General features: G+C 41.0%; 1 protein-coding gene across 1 annotated transcript in view; it reads left to right on the top strand.

Moving 5' to 3' along the window:
- Nucleotides 1-6,028, top strand: part of ZBTB10 (zinc finger and BTB domain containing 10) — a gene marked incomplete at its 5' end in the record, with an annotated part of 23,315 nt that overhangs the window by 3,360 nt on the left and 13,927 nt on the right. The gene's annotated exons all lie outside the window — the stretch shown is intronic.

Below are 6,028 nucleotides of genomic sequence, written 5' to 3'. Positions count from 1 at the left end.
CAGCAAAAGATTTTTCTGGTGATCTCCCTCTCCTGAGTATCACTCAGAAACAGAAGTCAGCTTGCTGCTGCTGTTTGTTGTAGGGGTATCTGGGAAGCTACGAAATGGAGTAATCTTGGCTAGTATAATGGAAACTCTTAAGGCAGATCTGTGAAACGGATTGGAAAGAGATGCCACGATGACATATAGTAGAGGGAATATCTTTTTATTGAACTATTCTTTAAACAAATCCTGAGAGTGACTGAATTCATAGGATTTTTTTTCCTTAAGGATCTATGTTAATGTGAATGTTAGAATAAGATTAAATATCTGTTTGCTAAACAAGTACGGTCACACAAGGAATTATATGCAGACTGTTCACAGTGTAATTGGGATTTGGGGCAAGGTAATTAAGTTTAGGATTTTGTATTTTTAGATTATTATTAGTAGTATTACTCTGTATGAATAGTTGAAGTATATATTTGAAGCACTGCCATTTACCTGTTTCACTTCTAGCAGTTCTGAAAACTTTCTGCCATTTGGGAGTCAAGTTAAAGGTGGATTTGAGACATGGCTGGGACAGAGTTCTTTAGATGTGTCTGTTTCTAAAGCGTTTTAAAATATATGCCCCCTTCAAACATCAAGGGACTGTGGATATCCTTTGCTTCCCAGATTCAAGGAGTAGAATTAAGAGGGAAATTTAAAAAAAAAAAAAAAAGAAATAATTAGCACTCACACCTGTGGAATATCTGGAATATTTCTAGATGTTTTTGTATTCCAGTGACAAAACAGAGATTTGAAAATGACCTGGGTTGTGGGAGAGTCTAGGAACCTGTATTTATTTTGGTGGAAGGAAGGATGGCCTTAGTTTCTCCCTGTACCCCCAGGCTCATTTCAAAACAAGGCTGAAAGCAAGGCTGTGGGTAGTGGCAGGGGCAGGCTGCTTGTCCCGGGGCCTGAAGTGCCTCTTCCCACAGTGCTGCAGGTGCCTGTCCGTGGCTGGTGGCCGCTGGCGGCAGCGGGTCTGGCAGAGGACACGGGGCCGCCCTGTGCTCTGCCGAACTGGTATATGCGTGTGAGCACCGCGGCGATGCCTGACAGTACAGAGCAATGCAGGTCGGAGCTGTGGACGCGGACATCCAGCACATGAGCAGGAGAAGACGATACGAGCTGTGTCCGTAGAGTTAGCAGGAGCAGCTCTGGAGAAGCAGCTGTGCTGGGAAGTTAAGGTCCCTTCTGTAAACACTTCAGGGCCTTTGCTTAGCTCTAGTCTTCATCTCTGAACTCAGTGGGTAGGTCTGCTTTAGCTTTGCAGTTCAACTTGGGAGCGTGCACTCGTAAAGTGAATTTCCTGGTTGTCTCTTACTGTCCAAGGTTTCTTAGACTGCACAGGGTTTCTTCTGGCTGAAATGAAGCTGTGTTTCAGAAACATGCCTATTGTTAGCAGTTGGCACGCAGGCTTTGGGTCCACAGGACCAGGTTAGATCTAGCCTTAAGTAGAGCACCTTTAGATGTGCATAGTGGGGACACTGAGTCCTCAGCACCCACAAAACAAATCTGCCGGCGCTGGGCTACGTTACTTGCTAATACATACTTAATTGCAGTGGCATGAAAAAGGGCAGCAGAGGGTCTGGAGCAGGATCTGAGGAGCTGTATATTAATTGCACAAACATAAAATTTCTGACACAATTTAGCACGTGACTTCTATTTGTGATTTATATGGGGCAGATATTAAACTTCTTTTACTGTTGGAAGTACCACAGAGAATATGTCTACTGAATGATGTCTCCAGCCACAGAAATAAATACTTGCTTGCATCCTGCAGATTTTACATGTGGAGCTTTCTTGAAGAAATAATGGAGGATATGGGCTGTGCAGCAATGATTAAACAAGTTTAGTCCTTGTTCAGGTTTTTTGGATGGAAGCACCAAGATTTCCAGTAACTGGTTGTGCTAAAGAATTCAATTACAAAATACATCCATGCAACATCCTGATGAAGAGAGCTGTGTTAGAGGCTAGGGGCACACTGAATTTGTGCTGCAGTGTCTGTCCAAAACCATTGAAAGTTCTGTGGTTGCAGGAAGGAGTTTATTTTATTGAATGGTAAAGTAGTGTCAACTAATGATGTCCTTGGTACTTTCAGAGCACAACATAAGTGGTCCCAAGTAAATAATTACATTTTCTGTCAGCCTTAGAAGTATTTTGGGAGCCATATCTAATGTTTTTATAAGACTTTACTTTTATGAAGTTCTTATGTGCACCCACATTGTCTAAAACAAGAAGAGCTATTGGAAGTAGGGCTTAGCGTGGCTTACGTTCACCCATAGTCTGCGCTTCAGTGTTCGGTGTTCTTTCTCTACTGCTGGCTAGCTTTTTCTCTGCTCTGCAGTTATTTTTTCACGCTTTCAATTGCTCCCTCTATGCCCAAGGAAAGGTGGAAGAGGGAGGAGTGGAGAATTGGAAGAATGACAAGAATGAGTTGTAGAGTAACCTGGGGGTTATACAATAACTTTTTAGTTGTGGATTAAATTTCTTTTGGAAATGAAAATCTACCAAAAATAATAGCCACTAGGAATTAAAAATGCATAAGAAATGTCTTCTGGAACAGATATAAGACAATGCTGTGAGAAGAAAAAGAAAGAGTAGTAAATTCTTACGATGAAAGCTAAGGAGTGCGCCGTCCCTTCGGTTGCTGAAAGGGAAAGAATGAGCTGCTACTATTATGCTTTGTCATGTGCTGATGGGGGTAACCAATACCAGCTGTGGTTATGAGATGTCCAGTTAGATGCAAAGTGACTTGCTATGTCCTCGATTATGGTTTTGGGTTGTCTGGTGTTTTTGTGAAGGGGAAGAAATACCATAGATACGGTGAAAGGGAAGCCTATTTAAGAACTCCCCTCTCACTACAAAAATTTACCCCAAAACCCACTACTTTGAATTCTGTAGTAAAAGGACTTTCCAGTTGGGTACTGCTAGGTAAGTATGAAATAATCAACAATAAAAGCTTTCTGAACTATCTGCTACCTGTCGTGTCCCAGAAGAGCAAACATGCTGAACTGCTCCTTGCCAAATGTGAGTTTTCCTGCAGATATCCATAAGGATATGTCAGCTTCTCCTCCTTCTCACCCTGCGTTGCCCCAGAGTTTCTACTTAACACCTTCCCTGTAAAAGTAGCACTTTAGTGAGCCTGGGAAAACTCCATGAAGTTGAGATGGATTTTTAAATTGCATGTACCATCTGCCTTCATTTACCTACTCATACTGAAGCTTTCAAGCCTTCTCCAGTTTTAACTATATTAATTGAAATAGCTGTGTTTCTTCACACTGAATGTTACCGCCTATCTCACTATTTTCCCTTCTAGTTGATAATTTACTAAAAAATGTCTTTACTGTTTACGGCCGTGGTGCATCCTACAATTAACCATTTACCACGGTGAAAATAACAGTGCAGTCAGTCGGCATCTCTGAGTCACCTTCCAGTTCCTAACAGCTCAGTGATTCTAATTCATCATATTCTTAATGTCTGCTCAGGTTTTTATAAATTTTATCACTTCTTGAGTTTGTTTTTCATTTGGGCCTGGTTTTTGGAGTACAAGCATCCTCTCCTCAGGCTTCAGAACACAGCTGTGAAGTATTGCTTATGCCTTCCAGAGCTGACCGTGTTGATTCTTAAGGCGACTTGTATGTAATATCCCAATAGCTTTATGAAGCTACCACCGGATTATTTCTTACCTGTTTTTTCAGGCTAGATAATGCTGTGTCCTATATTGTGGTGGGGGTGAGGGAAAAGGTAACAAGGGCAGGGTTAAAACAGCACTTTTGCAGAACAAGAGAGTTTCTGAATGATTTTGTAAGGGTTCTTAAGGAATTGAATTCAGCTTGCTGTAGAAGCAACTAATTTTCAGAAGGATACAAGCAGCAGCTAAGACTGCTCACAAAAAATGTAGTGCTGGTCACAGTTTTCATCATGACGTGAGGGAGCAGCATAGCACAAGTTGATCAGGACTTTACTGTAAAGACAGGTAACTGAAGAAATCAGGACCGATGGACTTATCTGGACACGTATGTATTTTTCCGAGGGATAAAGCCCACTTGACTGTCTTGAGTTACAGAGAAAAAAAAATTAGTGTAAGAAAATGAAGCCTTTTTTCCTACTCTTCCATGGTACTATGACTCTTAGTCAGATCTTCCTCAGATCTCCAGCTGACACCCTGACTGAAAGATTTAAATTGCTTAATGGACCTTTAACCTCTTTATTTGCCCCGTTCCCTATGTAATCTGGTATTGAAGGCCCCATAGGTTTTTAGAAGTCGTCTAAAGAGAGTACAACGTCGAGGGGTCAACCTCTTCCCCATTCATTAAATTTTCCTCACCCGGGGATGATCCCAAAGAAAAGTAGATCCTCACATTCTCATGGTATGGTCCACCTCTGACCTTGCAATTTTAAGCAATGTTTGGCATATTACTGTTGCATTGGGTTGTTTTTTTTTTTTGTTTGGTATTTTTGTTGTTTGGGTGGGTTTTTTTAAGAAAAAAGAAAAGGCAAGCAAGGTGGATGGGTTGGGGAAGAAGGTTATGTGCTATCTACAGACCTTTTCTGCCTGAAAAACATTTTTTTTTTTTTGTCTCAGTGCAAGTGAAGTGCAGGCAATACGTTCGCTTTTAAAAAATTATCAATCTGAAGTGCTGATTTTTTGGCTACCTCATTTATGAAATAGTGATGATGATGGCAGCAACTCCATCAGTAAAGAAAGCCAGGGTCTGTGTATTCTCTTGGTTCATTTGGAGGGGCATAACTCCAGCCACAGAAGTTAGCTGTGCTGTTTCTTCAGCTCGCTTCCCTCCTCTGTCTCAAAGATGTAGCTCAGTAAATCAAATCTAATTAATTTTATCACATGCTGAGCAGTGAAAGTGTTTTTACTCCAAATGTTTCAGATCCTTTTGGATTGTAGCTGATTTTCAGAGTAGTACGGAGCTTTTCTAAACTATCACGAAGATTAGAATACAACTTCCTTTAAAAAGCTTTTTTCCAGATAATAATCACCCTAAAAAATAATCATGTTTTTATCCCCAGCCCCCTTATCTCCTACATGCTTGTCTTCACATGCCTATCCAGTCCCAAATGATATTTACGAAGCTAAAAGACCGCTAAAGAACTTTAAAAAATACTTTTTATGCTTTCACTGACACATGGTACAGAAAAACAATGTTAGGTTTCTGATGTAAGCTGTAAGTTTTCTGCGTTGGTAGGGGTATTCAATTCAGTTACACTGCCACAACTCCACGTGAGAGCACTTTTATGCTGGAGTGACTTTGTCAAGTAAGAGTTTATAGAAGTATAAATTGATCAATTGCTGTTCAGTAACTCTGGGCTTACAAGTCTTAGTGTGTTGCGTGGGTTTGGTGGGGTTTTTTGGTTTTTAAATTTGAGGGAAGAGAGAGATCATCCTCAGTGTTGGTAGCTGAGTAGAATAGGTTTTTAGTGGCATGTAATTTGTCTGAAAGACGATTCCTTCAGCTTCTCTTTTTGAGGTTCTCTTTCCTTGCTGAGTTGTTTTCCTTGTTGCCCAGCCATTTATTCTCTGTGTATGTCCTGGAATTCTTGTGTACAGAACTTGGAGTAGTTTTTTGGGGTGGAGGAGAAAGGCAACATTTCTTACTTGTGCCAGTTTCTGGCAGGTATCAGTAAATATATCCAACCAGAAGTGCATTCATAGTGTAGAAAGTTTATATGAAATGTAGAATACTATAGTGTAGCAAGGTTATACTATGCGTTTATCCTAAAGCTCATTGTAATGCTTGCGGTACCCGTGCATTGGTAGGAGTACAGCTTTAGCAGATAATTTCACTCTAACCACTAGCCCTCACTGGTGCAGCTATGTTAGTTACAAGCTTCATCCTGTCATACTGGGAACAATGGAGAGGGGAGTTAGCAAGATCAGAGTTGGCATTTTTGCTGTAAAAATGTAGCGACAACTTTAGTGACTTCTGGTATTCCCAGGGCTTGGAGCGGGGGGTTGAGGGGATGTGATCTTTTAAAGCTGGGGGGG

The sequence above is a fragment of the Cariama cristata genome, unplaced genomic scaffold (assembly GCF_000690535.1).
Source record: "Cariama cristata isolate BGI_N322 unplaced genomic scaffold, ASM69053v1 scaffold7830, whole genome shotgun sequence".
NCBI classification, from domain to species: Eukaryota; Metazoa; Chordata; class Aves; order Cariamiformes; family Cariamidae; genus Cariama; species Cariama cristata.
Note: the sequence above shows the minus strand (reverse complement) of the source record. Positions and strands in the feature narration are given on the sequence as shown.